General features: G+C 38.3%; 1 long non-coding RNA gene and 1 pseudogene across 1 annotated transcript in view; one reads left to right on the top strand and one right to left on the bottom strand.

Annotated features, from left to right (window-relative positions):
• LOC122491985 overlaps positions 1-7,174 on the bottom strand; it is a 40,693-nt gene extending 33,519 nt beyond the window's left edge. Inside the window, exon 1 of the long non-coding RNA XR_006299502.1 lies at positions 6,936-7,174. This is a non-coding gene — a long non-coding RNA (uncharacterized LOC122491985). The remainder of the gene's footprint in view (positions 1-6,935) is intronic.
• Positions 7,175-12,512: 5,338 nt separating this feature from the next.
• Positions 12,513-13,033, top strand: LOC122491984 (annotated as a pseudogene).
• The last annotated feature ends 6,939 nt before the right edge of the window (positions 13,034-19,972 follow it).

The following is a 19,972-nucleotide window of genomic DNA, read 5'->3' as shown; positions in this document are numbered from 1 at the left end:
TAGATGTTAGCTGTGAGCCTTTCATATATGGTCTTTATTATGTTGAGGTATGTTCCCTTTATACTCATTTTATGGATATATTTTATAAAGAATGGATGTTGAATTTTGTCAGATGCTTTTTCTGCTTATATGGAGATGATTATATAATTTTTTATCTTTCATGTTGTTTATTATGTGTATCACATTGATTGATTTGTGGATGTTGAACCATCCTTGCATCTCTGGAATAAATCCCACTTGATTATGACATATGATCTTTTTAAAGTTTTCTTGAATTCAGTTGGCTAATATTTTTTTGAAGATTTTTGCATCTGTGCTCACCAGAGATATTGGCCTGTAATTTTCCTTTCTTGTGGTGTCTTTGTCTCGTTTTGATGTCAAGGTAATGCCTCATAAAATGAGTTTGGAAGTTTTCTCTCCTCTTTTTTGAAAGAATTTGAAAAGGATTGGTGTTCATTATTCTTTGAATGTTTGATAGAATTTACCAGTGAAGCTGTCTGGTTCTGGACTTTGGTTTGTAGGGAATTTTTAAATTACTGATACCATCTCCTTACTAGTTTGGTCTATTCTGCTTTTCTGTTTATTGTGGTTCAGTCTTGGAAGGTTGTATGTCTCTAGGAATTTACCCATTTCTTCTAGATTGTCCAATTTGTTGGCATATAAATGTTTGTAGTAGTCTCTTGTGATCCTTTGTATTGCTGTGGTATCAGTTGGAAATTCCTCTTTAATTTCTGATTTTGTTTATTTCAGCTCTCTGTATTTCTTGGTGAGTCTAGCTAAAGGTTTGTAAATTTATCTTTTCAAAAAACAGGTCTTGATTTTATTGATCTTTTCTATTGTCCTTTTACTATATATTTAATTTATTTCTGCCCTGGTCTTTGTTATTTCCTGCCTTCTACTAACTTTGGGCATTGTTCTTTTTCTAGTTATTTTAGGTGTAAAATTAGGTTGTTTGAGATTTTTCTTGTTTCTTGAGTTACATCAGATCACTATGAACTTTCCTCCTAGAACTGCTTTTTCTGTGTCCCATAAGTCTAGCATGTTGTATTTCCCTTCTTGTTTGTCTCAAGGTATTCTTTGCTTTCACTTTTTATTTCTTCATTGACCCACTGGTTGTTTGATAATAGCATGTTGTTTAGTCCATACATATTTGTGAATTTTCCTGTTTTCTTCTGGAAATTGTTTTCTAGTTTCATACCCATGTTGTCAGAAAAGATGCTTGAAGTGAGTCTTTTTAAATTTGTTAAGATTTATTTTGTAGCCTAACATAGGATCTGTTCTGGATAATGTTCCATGTGGACTTGAGAAGAATGTGCATTCTGCTGTTTTTGGATGGAATGTTCTGTATATATTTGTTAAGTCCATCTGGTCTAATGTGTCATTTAAAGCTGATGTTTTCATGGCACCTGGATGGCTCAGTTGGTCGAGCATTGGACTTCAGCTCAGGTCATGGATCTCACAGTTCATGTATTTGAGCCCAGAACTGGCTCTCTTCTGTCAGCACAGAGCCTGCTTTGGATCCTCTATCTCCTTCTCTCTGCCTCTCCCCTGCTTGCACTCTCTCAAAAATAAAGAAAAAAACATTAAAAAAAAAGCTGATGATTTCTGATTGATTTTTGTCAGTATGATCTATCCATTCATGTGCATGGGGTATTAAAGCCCCTTACTACTGTATTGCTATTTCTCTCTTTAGTTCTATTAATATTTCCTTTGTGCATTTAGGTGTTTCTAATGGGTGGTGCACAAATATTTACAAATGTTGGATTGACCCCTTTACCATTATGTGATACCCTTCTTTGTCTCCTTATTACACTCTTTGTTTCAAAATCTATTTGTCTACTGTAATTATAGCTACCCCAGCTTTTGTTTTGGTTTCATTTTGCATGTAATATCTTTCCCCATCACTTCACGTTCAGTCTGTGTGTCCTTACATCTGAAGTGAGTCTCTTATAGGCAGCATACAGATGGGTCTTTTTTAAAAATCATTTCAGCCACTTTATGTCTTTAGATTGGAGAATGGAGTCCATTTACATTAAAGTAATTATTGATAGGTGTATGCTTACTGCCATTTTGTTAATTGTTTTCTAGCTATTTTTGTAGTTTCTCTCTGTGCCTTTCTTTTTTTCTTACTCCTTTTATAGTTTGATGATTTTCTTTAGTGTTATGCTTTTATTTCTTTCTCTTTAACTTTTGTGTATTTACTGTAGGCTTTTGCTTTGTGGTTACCAAGTGGCTCATATATAGCAACTTATTTATAGACAGTCTATCTTCAGTTGATGACAACTTAAGTTTGATCCATTCTAAAGCTCAACATTTTTACTCCCTCCACCATGCTTTGTTTTTGATGGCACATTTTATGCATTTTTATCTTGTGTATCTCTTAAATAATTATTGTAATCATAGTTATTTTTAGTACTTTTGTCTTTTAACCTTCCTACTAGCTTTATAAGTGACCTGAGACCTCAGAGATCTCAGGAAAAGTTTAGAGTCAGCCCTTAGATGTGTGTTTAATTAAAAGCTGCCCTTCATGCTACAGCTATGATGATGAGCCAATTGGCTTCTTTCACAGAAAAATTGAGCTCCTTAGTCTGTTGTCTCTTACTCAGCCCTGGGCGGGTAGCTGTTTATGAGTGCCTTCCTCATTGGTTACAATTCTGTGTGACCCATGAGTATAAGCCCCATGGGGCCCAGAAATGTAAGCCCCCTGCCCTCCAGAGCCAGGCAATCAAGGGATAGCCCCTGTGTGGCAGCTGCAAAAGCTGGGTCACCAGATGTAAACCCCAGGGACCCAGTTGTGTATATCTTGAAGATACTGGCAGTCTGAAGTATGGGAGGAGAGTGCAAAGATGGCATCTACCTAAAAAGTTGGGGGTGGGGAGGAAAGGAAAAAAAAAGAAAAAGGGGAAAAGGAAATTTTTTTAAAAAGCTGATGACCCTTGGCTTTACCAAGGCAGAGGAAGAGGACATATGGTATTGGTCCACCAGATGGAGCATAAAGGTGGCCCCTGAAGGAAAGGGAAAAAAAAAAAAAGAAGGTGCCTGTTAGCTTTAGCAAGGCAGAGGGAGAACATGAAGATAGTGCCCACTGGCCTCTGGTCTTGGAGAGTATCCTATCAGGCCCCTGCCCAGTGCTTTAAAGTTAGGAAATGAATCTTTCACATAAAGTCTGGGCACTTTTCAAAGGGCTGCTTCTGTGTGGGGCCTTGGGGTAGGTGAGTCTGCATGTGGGCTCTGTAAGAGACGTTCCTCAGTTCACCACATCCTGTGGGTCTTAAGGACACAAGCCTTGTTGGTCTTCAAAGCCAGATGTTTGGAGGCTCATCTTTCAGGTGTCAGTCTTAAAAGTTGGGGTACCTGGGGGCACCTGGGTGGCTCAGTCGGTTAAGCATCTGACTTTGGCCCAGGTCATGATCTCATGGTTCTCGTGGGTTCGAGCCCTGCATTGGGCTCTGTGCTGACAGCTTGGAGACTGGAGCCTGCTTCCGATTCTGTGTCTCCCTCCTTCTCTATCTCTCAAAAAATAAATAAATGTAAAAATAAAAAAAAATTTTGTAAAGTTGGGGAACCTGATGTAGGGTACAAACCCTTTCCTCTTCAGGTTTTGAGTTCCCTTTGGGTTGTGGGGGCAGGGTTTATGGCGATTGTGTCTTGGCTTCTACCTGCTTCAATGTGGTTTTCATCTCATTTGCTCAATATGAAAGGGTTATTCACAGTTTCTAGAGGGTTTTTTTGGAGGAATTTTTTTTCTGTAGATAGCTGTAAATTTGGGGTGTCAATGGGAAGAGGTGAGTTTAGGATCTGGCTAAGTCACCATCTTGAATCAGAACCTTGATGAATAGGGGCACCTGTTTGCCCCAGTTGGTTAAGCATCCAGTTTGGCTCAGATCATGATTTCATGGTTTGTGAGTGTGCAGAGCCCACTTTGGATCCTCTGTCTCCCTCTCTCTGCCCCTCCCCAACTAGTGCTCTCTTTCTCAAAAATAAATAAACTTAAAAAAAAAGAACCTTGATAAACATTATTATGAAAGTATTTTTCCATTGTCCTAGGTTTAACAATTTTTATACTCTACACATTTCAAAAATGACCTTCATTAAAGTTGCACTTACATTACAGGTAAAAAAAATTCTTTTTTTTTTTTAAATTTACATCCAAGTTAGTTATCATATAGTGCAATAATGATTTCAGGAGTAGAATCCAGTGATTCATCCCTTATGTATAACACACAGTGCTCATCCAAACAAGTGTCTTCCTTAATGCCCTTTGCCCATTTAGCCCATCTGCCAGCCACAACCCCTCCAGCAACCCTCAGTTTGTTCTCTGTATTTAAGAGTCTCTCATGTTTTGTACCCCTCCCTGTTTTTGTGTTATTTTTGCTTCCCTTCCCTTATGTTCATCTGTTTTGTATCTTAAATTCCATGAGTGAAGTCATATATTTATCTTTCTCTAACTAATTTTGCTTAGCATAATACATTCTAGTTCCGTCCACATTGTTGCAAATGGCAAGATTGCTTTCATTTTTTTATTAAAAACATTTTATTAACGTTTATTCATTTTTGAGACACACACCGTGAGTGGGGGATGGGCAGAGAGAGAGGGGAAGATACAGAATCTGAAGCAGGCTCTAGGCTCTAAGCTGTCATCACAGAGCCTGATGTGGGACTTGAACCCACAAACCCTGAGGTCATGACCTGAGCCAAAGTCGGACACTCAACTGACTGAGCCGCCCAGGCACCCTGGCAAGATTTCATTCTTTTTGATTGCTGAGTAATACTCTACTGTGTGTGCGTGCATGTGTGTGTGTGTGTGTGTGTGTGTGTGTGTGTGTGTGTATACATCACATCTTCTTTATCCATTCAACTTTTGATAGACATGTGGGCTCTTTCCATACTTTGGCTATTGTCAATAGTGCTGCTATAAACATCGGGGTGCAAAATTCTTTATTTTATCAACAAGATTTAAAGATGCTAGCTTGGCAGTGACCAAAGCCTTGTCTCTTGATGGAACTATAACAAGAACCTCACCCTCTTACAGTCAAATCTTCATTCATCAAGGGGTTTTGGGCTAGGGGAGCAAGTTGTAACAAAATACGCTTTGTTTTGGAATTATTCTTGGTCACACATAAAGGAGACCAGAAACAGGAAGATGGATACTCAGATGGTCTCTGGGTCTTTTTGACTTCCATTTATGTGCCATTCATTCATTTAGGTTTTAAGCAATACGTGGCCTATTTGCTATTTGCTGGGAGCTTGAGGTCCAGTGGTGACAAAAACGGTCTCTCACTGGATACTCTGGGAATTTGGAGTCTAGGGAGAATACTAGTAGTAATAAAACAAACTGGGTGAGTCAATGTAAAATTGTAGGCATGAGAAGAGTTACATGAGAAGGACTCCTGATATAATGAGAACCTAGACAAGGGAGCCTTAACCTGGCCAAGGAAGTCAGGAAAGCTTTCTTGGGGAGAAGCCATTTGAGCTGAAGCTTGAAAGGATGAGATGGAATTCCAAGATGGAAAGGCCTTTTGGTAAGATGGAATTTAGTGAGTGTGAAAGGCTTGAGAGAAGGAAGCAGTGGCTCAATTGTTGAGGAACAATGTGTAACTAGAAAAGGCTGGAGAAGTTGGCAGAAGCCAGAGCATTGCAGGCTTTATAGACTGTGTTGAAGAGTTTCCCTCTTTTTTTAAACAGATTAAAAAAAATTTGTTTCATGTTTGTTTATTTTTGAGAGAAAGAGACAGAGTGTGAGTGGAGGAGGGGCAGAGAGAGAGAGGGAGATACAGAATCCGAAGCAGGCTTCAGGCTGTGAGCTCTCAGCACAGAGCCTGACATGGGGCTCCAACTCACGAGCTGTGAGATCATGACCTGAGATGAAGTTGGACATTGAACTGACTGAGACACCCAGATGCCCTGAATAGATTTTTTAAAGTTTATTTTGAGAGAGAGAGTGTGCAAACAGGGGAGGGGCAGAGAGAGAGGGAGAAAGAGAATCCCAAGCAGGCTTCATGCTGTCAGTGCAGAGCCCAATGTGGGGCTTGATCCCATGAACTGTGAGATCATGACCTGAGCTGAAATCAAGAGTCAGACACTTAACTGACTGAGCCACCCAGGAGCCCTGAAGAGTTTCCCTCTTTATCCCCAAAGTAATGAGAAGCCTTTAGAGGGTTTTGACTAAGTGGTATGACATGATCAGATTTGCATTTTGAAAAGATGCCCATTCTGGCTGTGGGTACAGAGTGGATTATAGGGGACAAAAGTGGTTCAGGGGATATTCTTTAGAAGGCTACTTATAAATGCACACACATAAAAATGATAGTGGCTTGAACTACATCATGGAGGACATGGAGAGGAGTGGCCATGTTTAAGACTTGGATGTGGAGGGTGGGAGAGAGGGAGGCCTAGCTTTCTGAATTAGAAGACTGTAGAGATGGGCATGCCACTTGCTGAGTTAGGGAGCAATAAAAGGTGAAAGACCTGTTTTTCAGGAAATGATCATGAGGTTTTTGTGTTTGTTATGCTGAGTTTGAACTTTATCTGAGGGTGCTGAGAAGGGCTCTCAAGTAAGCTTTTGGGTATTGGTGTCTGTCTACCCAGGGCTTCCCCCCATAGGCTGTCACTATGTTGGGGGCACATTTTAATTCCCTTAACAAACTTTAGTAGGAACCTGCCTTGGGTTTAGACCCTAGACCTGCATTCTCTGGCCCTGGCCTTCTCGAAGAAGTTGCACTGGTCTGTGAAGCCTGTTACAATAGGCCTTCCTCCCCACACAGAACTATCTTGAGCCTCAGCCAGGTAGCATAGTATCTTCTTTCCTCTGCCTTGAGCTACAGGTGGAAGTGACTCCTGGAAGTAGTTTCTTCATCTCAAGTCCATTTCTTTCCATTGTGTCAGAACTATACTCACCAGCAGGTTATTAGGTGTGGTTCTATTTATCTACTCACCTGTGAATATGAACCTCTTTGAGGGGACTTTAGTGGTGAGCCCTATTCCAAGGGGTTTATCAGTTCTGCTTGCTTCTCAGCTGCCTCTAGCACAAACTTTTTGTCTCGTTCTGTTTTAGCTGGAACAACTTGTTAAAACCCATGGTAAATTCCTGTTTCTTGTCAGGAATTTCTATAGTTTTCAGTTTATGGGTAGAACAAAGAATATTGATAGGTCTTGAGCTTGCTTACTTTACATAGTTCTGTTTGATAACTTGGCACCCAGGTAACTACCTTAAAGTGAATTCTAGAATCCTGTAACTTCAACTTTAGACAGAAAAATACTTGACAGATATAATAATAATTACAGATCATTCCTTCCCAAAAGAGCAGGATCATTTTCAGTATATAAATGTCTATTTTTAATGATTGATTGATTTACTGATTCACTTATTTAACAAAGATTTCCTGGGCCTGTTCTCAGAGTTTGAATTAGATGGAAGAATTCCTTGTACATCTTTTATTTAGGAATTGACTAAAGAAATCTCTGGTGTCCAATTAACACAGGGAAAATAAATTGTTCAGATGCTCTCGGTGGCAATAGAGTTAATTAATTTTGACCTGATTTTTCAAAAACTTAATTCTCAAAAATCCCCCACGAAAGACAAAAAACACTTATTCATTTGCCAAAAGCGCCTTACTGATTTATTTCTCAACATCCCACTCCTGGTCATTAAAAATGCTGACTGAAATGTTTAAAAACCTGTAAGCTTCATTCACAATTCTGTGTGAATCTACCTTGTCATAAGATTTTTATTTTTATCTACCTTAAGTTTAGGCTGCAGAGATAAGTTGGCTTACTGTGTCAACTTTTAATTATCATAGATATAAGTTTCCTTGACATATAATATAATTTATCTGCATTTTATCTCAAATATACCTGCAATAAGAAAAAGAGATACTTCTTGGTGTTTTCCAAATATCACTGGGAATTATATAAGAGATGAAGAGCATGGTTTTTCTGTTTGCTGTATGAGTAAACTGAGTCACAGAGCAGTTAAATACTATTAAAGATCATCCAATACCTATGGCTGAAGAAAATAATAAATTATCTGGTAGGAAATAAAATGTTTCAAATGGATACAGCTACCTCTAGTCAACCTCCATGAACTCTTTCATGATGACTCATTCCATTAATACTTTTTCCTCGTTTTGAGTCCCCTTCACATATTAAAAATCATGGTCATTCTTATATTGTCAATTTTTGTTCAAATGTTGTTTATAATTATTTAAAATTGCTTTTAATCTATGTGTGGTTTTGATCATAGATTGTGGCTGCTAGAGGAGGGGGCAAACTTTTATTTATTTAATTTTAAATCTCCTTAGAATATAGGGTACAAAGGTCAGTGTATAATCAGAGGTCAGTAGATTTTAGTTGATTGTAGCTCTGTTTTTTCTATCTTGTATTGTTTTGACTGAAAAGTTTCTGGAGTTTCTGACAAGACTCTGCTGATTGGTGGTCACGAAAGTAACCCATAACCAGAGAGGTTCCCTGTTTGAGTCTTACACTCTGTCATATCTATAGGCAGATGCTATGAAGAGAAGAAAACTATTTAGGCTGAGCATTTGAAAAGCCTATTATGTAAAGGTTTTGCCAGTGTGTCAGAACTTTGTCCATCTGTTTATTTACTCCTTAAAAAGCACAGACTGGGAATTTTGAGTACTGGGTCAAATTTCCTCCAGCTATGAGAATATGTATAGAAACATTTTCTAATGTTTCCTAAACATTTTCTAATGAGCGATACAAATACTTCTCACCCAACTAATAGGCATGTTAGTCCATAAACTTACAAAGATAATTGAATGTTGAGAAATTCCAGTAGTATAACTGAAAAAAAAATCCAAAGCCTTGATTTAAAAAAATTCTTGCCATCATGGGAATTTTCTATTTTTATTTCTGCAAGTAAGTATTTCAGTTTATGTTCCAGTTTATGAGCAGTCAGATGTTGAAATATTAGTCCCAAGTCAAGGTCAAACATCTCAGACAAAGAATAACATTTCTCTAAAGTACAATACTTCTGTGTAGTTGGAGTGCATATTTCATGAGCAGAACTCATTGATCTGATTCTATCATAATCACAAAACTCAGGCTTCTTTTGAAGTGATAGTGATAATGCACTCTAACAAGTATGGAGCCATCTGTGATCCACAGTTTTTAGACATTACCTCATTTGGCCTTCATAATGGCTCTATTAGTTGGGTAGAGGAGTCATTATGATTATTAATATGCACATTTGAAAATGAGGATCTCAAAGCCATGGTCAAACCAGTTATCGTCCAAGGTACAAGCTGGTATATAGTGGTGGGGAGAGGCATTTAATTAAGTGCTTATCATGTATTAGAATGACCAACAGACATTAAATTTTTATATAGAGTATATAGGTTAAGAACATGGTAGAGAGTATATAGGTTAAGAACATGGGTTCTGGGTTCAAATCTTGGTTTTATCACTTACTAATCCTATGACATTGGGTAAATATAAACTTCCTCAGAAAATAACCTTAAAAGTGGAAAAAACGCTATCACCTGTTTCCTAGAAAATTACATCAGTTAAGGGATCTAAGCTCTTGTCTTATTATCTGGCATACACAAAAAACTCAATAAATAAAACTCTTAGCATTAATCCAACTAAACCACACACACACACACATACGCCACACACACACACACACACACACACTCACACACGACACACACATTACCACCAACAACCCTATGAATGGAACAACATTTATATATTCTTTCTTCATAATCACTCTTTGGATGATCTCATCCAGTTTTATGACTCTGAATACTATTAATTCATTGATGACTTCCAAATGTATCTGCGCTTCTTCTCTGAACTTGTACATACAACTGCCAACTTGAGATCTTCTGGATGTCTAAGAGCATCTAAAATGTAATGTACCCCAAAGTGAGCTCATCCAGTATCTCCTGCAATTTTCTCCATCTTGGGTAATGGTTAACTCCATTCTTCCAATTGCTCAGGCCACAAATCTTAGTGTCCTTCTTAACTTCTCCTAATATTCCTTATGTCTCTTTTATACTACACACTGGGTCCAGAAATAAATTATGTTGCTTCTACCTTCAAAATACACCCAGAATATTATCACTTTTCATTACTCCCTACTTATCACTATATAACATATGAGGCATTATACTATTTCATCTTGTTTAGTGTCTGCTTTCCCTGTTAGAAGGAAAGCTTCATGAGGGTAAAGAATTTTTTCACTTTGTGTATAAACTCGCTGTGCTTAAAACAGTCCCTGGCACATAACAGGTGCTCAACAAATTATTTGATGAATGAATGAATGAATGAATACTTATTTAATACATGAAGAAACTGAGCTTCACAGAAGCTGATTAACTTACCCAAGGACAGGAGTGGGTAAGTAATGGCACCTAGGTTTATGTGGCTCTAAAACCCACATTTACAAGTACTACACATTTTGTCAGGGTTAACTTCTAGATATTGGTGATAACCTAGATGTGTCTTCAGGTACATGTTAATTAGTGATGTCTTAGCTTGTTCTTGGGAAATAAAGATTTCTTATAATAAAATCAGCCAATGTTTTAATCTTGGGAAATAAAGATTTCTTATAATAAAATCAGCCAATGTTTTAAAATTTTTTTTTTTTGAGAGAGAGAGAGAGAGAGAGAGAGACAGAATCCCAAGCAGGCTCTGTAGTCAGTGCAGAGCCTGATATAGGGCTTGAACTCACAAACCATGAGATCATGACATGAGCCGAAATTGAGTTGGATGCTTAACAGATTGAGCTACCCAGGTGACCTGCAGGCAGTGCTTTAAAAAAGTGCTTTTCAAGGGTAAGTGCTTGCTGGCCTGAGCACAGAGAGGGAAGGAAGGCTTGGGAGGACGGGAGGAGGGACTTTTGGTCTGCCTACTTGGCTTTTCCCTTCCTGGCCTGAGTCCTCAGATTCCTGAAAGCACTCCTTGCTCAGGTTGGGGAGGTGTCCCTTGTTTTCCTCACCCTCTTTCTCTTTCCCTCCTGTTTCTTTCCATCATGTCTTTTCACTCATCCCCTTCTCCCTTCATACCTTTCCTTCTCTTTTGAACTCTGTCTCTATCCTTATTCCTTATTTTGTGAGACTCCCCCTCACTCTCTCATGAATGTCAGTACTGTCTACTAGGGCACAAAATTTAAAATTCATTACACAAAATGTAAACCCTGGCCCCTGAAACCCTGAAATTTCACATAAGTAAATTATCTTAAATTAGTATTAAATAACCTTGGGTTAGGCAAAGATTTTGTAAAGATATAAATAGCAATTATCATGAAAGCTATGGTTGATAAATTAGACTTCATTAAAATAAGAAAAATTATATTATTAAAAACACTGAAAGGGGCACCTGGGTGGCGCAGTCGGTTAAGCGTCTGACTTCAGCCAGGTCACCATCTCGCGGTCCGTGAGTTCGAGCCCCGCGTCGGGCTCTGGGCTGATGGCTCAGAGCCTGGAGCCTGTTTCCGATTCTGTGTCTCCCTCTCTCTCTGCCCCTCCCCCGTTCATGCTCTGTCTCTCTCTGTCCCAAAAATAAATAAACGTTGAAAAAAAAATTTAAAAACAAACAAACAAAAAAAAACACTGAAAAGTGAGAATGCAAGCCACAGACAAGAAGGAGATATTTCAAAAGGTTTATATTCAGCACATGTAAAAAATCCTACAAATCAATAATAAAAAGACAATGTAATTAAAAATGGAAAAAGCCTTGAACAGATACTTCACCAAAGAGTATATTCAAATGACCATTAAGTGTATGAAAAGTTCCCAACATAATTTTTCATCAGGGAAATATAAATTAAAACCAAAATGAGATCACACAGCACATCTCCCAGAATGACTAAAATTAAAAAGACCTTCAATACTAAGTATTGATGAGGATATGAAGTAATTGGAATTGTCATACATTGGTGGTAGGTATGTAAATAGATAAAACCACTGTGAAAAGCTAAACATGGCCTTTATGTGGGCCCATAATTCCATTATTGGGTCAAGAAAAATGCGATTATATGTTCACCAAAGTCATGGGCAAGAATGTCCATAGTAGCTGTAAGAAAAGAAACCTGGGAGGGGCGCCTGGGTGGCGCAGTCGGTTAAGCGTCCGACTTCAGCCAGGTCACGATCTCGCGGTCCGTGAGTTCGAGCCCCGCGTCAGGCTCTGGGCTGATGGCTCAGAGCCTGGAGCCTGTTTCCCATTCTGTGTCTCCCTCTCTCTCTGCCCCTCCCCCGTTCATGCTCTGTCTCTCTCTGTCCCAAAAATAAATAAATGTTAAAAAAAAAAAAAAGAAACCTGGGAACAACTCTTATGTCCATCAACAAGGGAATGGGTAAGTAAATGTGGTGTATTTATACAATGCAATGTACACAATTTATACAATGCAATGGTACTACAGTAAAAAGAATGGACTCCAATCCCGCAGAACACCATGAGTGAATCTCATAGGAAGTTGTTGGGCAAGAGAAGCCAGACACAAAAGGATGCATATACACTTTATAATTCCCTTTATATGATGTCCCAAAACAAGCAAAACTAATCAATGGAGACAGAAGTCAGAATAGTGATGATCGGCACTTGTGTGCTGGATTGCCAAGATGTCGTTCCCCAAGTACCAGCCATCGCGCCTGGCCACCCTATCCTCCACCCTCGACCCAGCCGAATACAACATATCTATGGAAGGCGCAAGCCAAGCGTTTGACCACAAGAACCCGACTTAAACGGGAGTACCTGCTTCAATACAATGACCCCAGCCGCCGAGGGCTCATCGAAGATCCTGCCTTGAATTGTGGGACCTATGCAAGATCAGCAAATATCTATCCGAATTACAGACCTACTCCCAAGACCTTATTCTTAGGAGCTCTGTTTGGAATTGGGCCCCTCTTCTTCTGGTATTATGTTTTCAAAACTGACAGAGATAGGAAAGAAAAACTGATCCAGGAAAGAAAATTGGATTGAACATTTAACACTTCATATTAAGTCTGGCAATGATGACTTTATGTATTATTGTTTAAATAAATCTTCTATTAATCATTAAAAAAAAAAAGAATAGTGACGATCTCTGCAGGAGTCTGCTGACTAGGAAGCGGCACCTTCTAAGTATTAAAAATGTTCTAAATCTTAATCTGGATGGTGTTGCACAGGTGCATATGAATATAAGCAATGATCAATATGTATATTTATGATTTGTGCACTTTTTGTATGTTACATCTAAATTTAAAAGTAACATCTTCCCTCCTACGTATTTACCACAGAGAGATTTATACATAAATATTCATAGTGGCTTTAGTCATGATAACCCCAAACTGGAAATTACCCAAATGTTAATCAACATTTGAATGAATGAACAAACTATAGTACATTCATACAACTGGCTTTTTTCAGCAATAAAAAGAATTGAATGAATGATAAATACAACAACATGGATAAATCTCAAAATCATTACATTGAGTGAAAGAAGCCAGAGAAAAAAGACTACATATTATATGATTACATTGATATAAACTCCTAGAAAATGAAAATGAATTTATAGCAACAGAAGTAAATTGGTTGGTTGATTGTCTGAGTAGAGGGAGGGACTGACTGAAAAGGCAGATGGGGAAAACTTGGGTAGGGGAAGGAAATGTTCTGTATCTTGAAGTGTCAATGGTTTCCAGACGCATACATGTCTCAAAATGCGAATTGTACCTCTTGAAGGGATGCAGTTCATTTTCCATAAATTATACTTCAGTAAAGGGGTAAAAAATAATATATATCAAATTAAGCATACTCATTGGCTTGGACTTGACTGAAAAGGTGTAGAGGGCACTAGTTACATAAACTTCAGTTTCCTTCCTAGGACCCTTACATCCCCACTAAAGTTAAAGCTAACATAAGCAGGATATGTGTAAGCGAGAGGGACACTCCTACCCACTTTGCCATATGGAGACAAATGGAAGACGTGAATGGGCAGTGGAGAGCAAGAATGTATGGTAGATGATAGACATCATACTAGGTATTTGAGCTGAGGGAATTTAAAGGATTGTTAACTACATAATTGAAAAGAGCAAAAAGAGAATACAGAGATACCAGAGAGGTAGCAATTGCAGGATGCAGCTACCACCCCTAGGTTTGAGGGAAAAGATAGAAGAGGTTAGAATTATTAAAACTTGGAAACTTAGAAAATGGTCCTGGAGTCTGGGACTCAGAGCTTTGAGGAGGAGCTGGCTGTTGCAGGGGTTTCTGAGGCTGGTTTTACAAGCATCTGAGAAGCTAAAAACTGGATTTAGCTGCTACTCTAGGAGGACCCTGCTAATGTTGAGGTGAAGAGGCATTTTTGGTGTGACGCTTTTAGGAACAGGAAGTAAACAGGGGAAAGCATATCCCTTCTCTCTCCATCAGCCTTGCAGTCTTCCTCTAGTGTCCCTGGTGGCAATGCCTAGCAATGAGCAGCTGGAAAAACCAAAATGTGGTTTGCAGATTGCAAGCTCTAGCATCATAAGCACGGTGAAGAAGGGGATGGGGAGCACTTTGAGGTTGAAATTTGGTCTCAAACTATTTTGTGTTTAAATCTTGATTTTGTCCCCCACTTGTTGTGTGACCTTGGGCAAGTTAGTTAACCTCTCTGAGCCTCAGCTCTACATCAGTAAAATCAAGGTAATACTCCCTTCTTTTTTTAATTTAAAAACATTTTTTACCTGTTTTTATTTATTTTTGAGACAGAGAGAGGCAGAGCATGAGTAGGGGAGGGGCAGGGAGAGAGGGAGACACAGAATCTGAAACAGGCTCCAGGCTCTGTCAGCACAGAGCCCGACTCGGGGCTTGAACTCACAGGGTGTGAGATCATGACCTGAGCTGAAGTCGGATGCTTAACTGACTGAGCCACCCAGGTGCCCCAAGGTGGTACTCCCTTCTAACCTTGTAGTAGTGAGCCTTCAATAAATGGACCCCAATATTTAATTTCTTTGTTTAGGCGGCACTTTTTCCCTCTTCACACTATTCCCTAAATCACTGCCACCATCATGACCCAATTACCTGGTCCTTGAGATGGCTCTGCTCAGAGGTGCCTCACTAGCTCCATGCCCTCCAGTTTGCTCAAGAGAAGCCTCCTAATAGTTAGAGAATCAGAGAACTAAGGTGTGGCAGGGGTAGATTGTGGTCCATGAGGTAGCACTTGGATTTCAGTCCTGAGGAGGAGAAAATTAATCAGCTGGCCTACAATTATTTCTCTCCTGCTACCAGGAGGACACTTTTGGGAGACAAAGAAAGCAAGTGATCTGATGTAATCTCCTGATAAACATGCTGATAATTGGTCTCCTGGTAAATAAATTGAGATTGACTAGGAGGAGAGTATCCACATATGGAATGCTTTAAGCAGGAATGACCCTGGATTAGGATTGCTTATGGAAAACTAATTTAGAGTCTATGGATTGGCATGGCTCCTTGGTGGATTTCATGTCAGTCACATAATGATCTGGGTATGAAATGGAGATGATTCAAACCTAAAATCTCCTTGTTGTGTGAGGTAATCTACAAATCTCTTTGGAGGCCCTATTATTGCTCTGGGCTAGAGAGTACATGTCTGATGCAGGACAAAAGGATCTGGGCAGCTACCATCCATGTCCTGGACCTCTCCTGGCTTTGCCCATGCTCTTAATTACATGTATCCTTAAAATTACTACTGAAGCTTGATGCTGAGTAACAGAGAAGCTCAAACTAACCCAGAATGTTATTGGTATGGTCCAGCCATGCTTTTCCAGTGATCAAAGTATTATTGAGACCTAAATACAGGAGGGCTCTAGAGGCTCTAAAGGGTATGTATCAGATACTTTGGATTTTTAATTCACTAAATAAAATTCATGTTCTGGAATCTAATCTTATATATTTCTCTGGCTATTGTAATTTTCCTTTCTCTAAAGGAATAGAGGTAAAATAAGCACTAAACTTCCTTTAGAAAATAAGGGTTCTAGGGCACCTGGGTGGCTCAGTCAGTGAAGTGTCTGGCTCGATTTCATCTCAGGTCATGATCTCACAGCTTCGTGAGTTCGAGCCCTGTGTGGGGCTCTGCAATGGTAGTAAGGAGCCTGCTTGGGATTCTCTCTCCCCCTCTCTCTCTGCCCCTCCCACACTCATGCTGTCTCTGTCTCTCTCCAAAAATAAATTAATAAACTTAAAAAAAAAGAAGACAATAAGGGTTCTGGTCTTAGTTCTGCCACAAATGGACTCTGTGGCCTCGGTGGAACCCTCAGTTTCCTCATCTGCACAATAAGGGGGTAGCGATCATACTTGCTTCTCACAGAGTTTCCATGAGACTCAAACAAAAGATGTAGGAAAAATGCTAAATAAGCCGTATAAAAGTACAAAGTCATATTTCTTCTAGAGGTGTCATCCTTTCTATCTACAGCTTCACATTCATATGTAATGTCTATACGATTTAAAGAAGCAACTCGATCTCTTCTGGTAATTATATTAATACTTGCTTGAATATATAGGTAAAAATCTAAATTCTCTTACTATACTGATACTTATAGATTTCCAATTTATCTGTTTTCTACAAAATGTTTTATTGACATATTTTATAAAAAGCAAAACACATAGATATTAAGTACACAGTTCAACGAATTTTGACAAGTGGATACACCTGTGTAATCCATACTTCTATCAAGACGTAGAAAATTTCTAGCATGCCAGAAAAATCCCATGAGGCTTCTTTTAGTCTATCACACCCTTCAGAGGCAGCTATTGTTCTGATTTCTACTGAAGTATGCTCATTTCACCTGTTGTAGAACTTCATACTTTCTTGTGCTTGGCTTCTTCCATTCAGCATAATGTTTTTGAAATTTAGCTATATATTATGGCAGATGTAAGTAGCACATTATTTTATTGTTTTCTGCATATAATTCCATTGTATAAATATGCCACAATTTATTTATATTCCTATTAATGGCCATTTGAATTGTTTCTAGCTTTTGGCTGTTAAGAATAAGGCTAAGGAAAGTCTTATACAAGACCTTGATCAGACACATGTTTTCACTTCTTTTGGGCAAATACCTCAGAGTGACATTGCTGGTCACAGTACAGATGCATGTGTAACTTTTTAAGAAACTGCCAAATAATTTCCCAAAGTGTATGAGAATTATAGTTTTTCCATATCCTTGCTGCCATTTGGTATTGTCAGACTTTTTTTCAGGACAGCCATGGGTGTGTCATGGTATCTTTAGTTTGTTTTTTTTTTCTTCTTCCAAGTTTTCTTGGAATCTTAAACTGCTATCCGTGGAACTGCCCTGGGGTATGCTCATGAAGCTGTATGCAAAAATTTATGCGCACTTACATTTTCATGAGAATAAGATCTATATGTTGCAGCTTCTTAAAGTAGCCCTTCATTCCCTCAAAATGCTAACAATCATAGAAAAAGCAGTTTCTAAAGATGTGAATTTTAAAATCAGTCTGATAGCCTAAGCCATAATTAACTAGCAGCAATCAACTATTTATATTCCTACATCTTAAAGATTTTGTTTTACTGTAATATGCAGTTAAACATAACACAAATTCTTACTAGCTCTTAATGTCTTAAAATACCATTTGGCCCAGATTTCTAAAATATCCTCTTGTATACACAGTCCTTTCTATAATGAAAATCATGTTCTCTGGTCCTGTGCTATTAGAAAAGGACATTTGCAGTCCTGATTTGATTAAGGAAAAATTAGTCATGGAGACTTATACAAGGAATGTCTTTTGGTCTACCTTGAACTTGAGGAAATAGAACAGGTAGGAAATAATTGCCTATTCAGCATGCTCTGTAAGGCCCAATTTATGTTGGTAACTAGCCTCATCATTGCAGGTTTTTAGGAGCTTGCTTCCTAGATTGTTATGTTCATGTGTATAATTTAGCAAAAGTTTTCAAAGCACCATTTGTATGTGTCTGTGACTTAAAAAGCTAGTGAGCTTCAGAAGAGATAAAGTTTCCTTTATACAAACCCCTCACATTCACTTTGACAATTCACACTGAATGAATGAATGAATGAATGAATTCAAGGACTAAAGAAAGAATTGAGAAATTGTGCTCATTCTCTGGATATCCTGTTTGTGCCCAATTCAAAGCATGTCATTAGTTGTGGTGGTCATTTCCAATATGATAATGATGATAATAATAATAATAATAATAATAATAATAATAATAAAAAGAGCAGCTTCTAGCATTCATCTTGGTAAATGCTTTTTGTTAGGCATTTGGGTTTGAACAAAAGTAACAAATAATTGTGGAGGCTTCTGGGTGACTCATTCGGTTAAGCATCCAACTTCAGCTCAGGTGATGATCTCACAGCTTGTGAGTTCCAGCCTCGCGTCAGGCTCTGTGCTGAGAGCTCAGAGCCTGGAGCCTGCTTCAGATTCTGTGTCTCCCTCTCTCTCTCTGTCCCTCCCCCACTTGCACTCTGTCTCCCTCTCTCAAAAATAAATAAACATGAAAAAAATTTTTAAGGTAACATAGAATCGTGTGTTGGCCAATCTACACTGCATCCAAACTTCTTGAATATTAAAATAATGAACGAGATACAGTAGGATGGCACTCCATTCCAGACTACCATAGTCATAAATGCATTAGTTTAGTATCTCATTGATTGTCATCTGTTATGACTGGGGGAGAAATGGAGAAGGAGAGGAGGTTCTGATATGCTTTTACTTTTTTAAACAAGTTTATTGAGATATAATTCATATATCATACAATCCACTCATTTAAAGTGCACAACTCATTGTTTTCAGTTTATTCATGGAGGTGTGCAAACATCACCACAATCAATTTCAGAACATTTGCATCATCCGCAAAGAAGCTGTTTCCCCTTTAACAGTCCCTACCGCCCCCCCACCCCCACCCCCATGCTCCCACTTCCCTTCAGTCTTTCCAGCTCTAGGTATCTATGAATCCATTTTCTCTTTCCATGGATTTTTATGGATATGCCTATCCTGAACATTTCAAATGAAAGAAATCATACACTATGTAGTCTTTTGTGACTATCTTCTTTCAATTAGTCTAATGTTTTGAGGTTCATCCATATTATAACATGTATTCATACTTAATTGCTTTTTATTGTTGAAGAATATTCCAGTATGTGGATATACCACACTTTATCCATTCATCACTGGTAAATGTTTGGGTTGTTTCTACTTTTTTGGCTATTATGCATGATGCTGTGATGATTTGTGAACATCTGTACATAGCTTTTTGCATAGACCTATGTTTTCAATTCTCTTGGTATATATCTAAGAGTAGAATTGCTGGGTCACACGGGAAGTCGATGTTTAACATTTTGAAGAACCACCAAACTGTTTTTCAAAACAGCTGCGCTATTTTGCATTCCCACCAGCAGTGTATCAGGGTTCTGATTTCTCTACCTTTTCACCAACACTTGTTATTATCTTTTTATTATAGCCATTCTAATGGTGTGAAGTAGTATCATTGTGGTTTTGAGTTGCATTTGACTGATGGCATTCTTTTTGTGTGCTTATTTGCCATGTGTATATCTTCTTTAGAGGAATATCTATTCAGATCCTTTGCTTACTTTTTAATTGGATTATATTCTAATTATTGAGTTATAATACAGTCTTGATATGCTTTTGAGTAATAGAATGAAATGGAAAAAGTGGTAATATGGGTATTTCCAAAATGATAACAATATACATATTGACTGAGATGCTTTGAATCACAGAACTTAAAGAGGTAGAAGTCATTGTAAAGATCCACAAGGGAAGGACCTCCTTTTATAGATGAGGAAACAAATCATTTTGAACATTCAGTGATTTCCTAAGAAGCTATAGCCAAGAGGTAAAAGAACAGAAACTCAAACCCAAGTGTTTTTATGCAGAATTTGCTACTCTGGCTGATGCACTGTATTGCTTGGAAATGCAAAAAGATGCTCTGTGCTGCCAAGAATTCTTAGATCTTTGCCTCTTGTTCTTTAAAGACAAATGCAACATTTATATTTATTGCTATGGATCATACAAGATTTCT

The sequence above is a fragment of the Prionailurus bengalensis genome, chromosome C2 (assembly GCF_016509475.1).
Source record: "Prionailurus bengalensis isolate Pbe53 chromosome C2, Fcat_Pben_1.1_paternal_pri, whole genome shotgun sequence".
In the NCBI taxonomy this organism is placed as follows: domain Eukaryota; kingdom Metazoa; phylum Chordata; class Mammalia; order Carnivora; family Felidae; genus Prionailurus; species Prionailurus bengalensis.
This window is presented reverse-complemented; position numbering and strand designations above follow the sequence as displayed.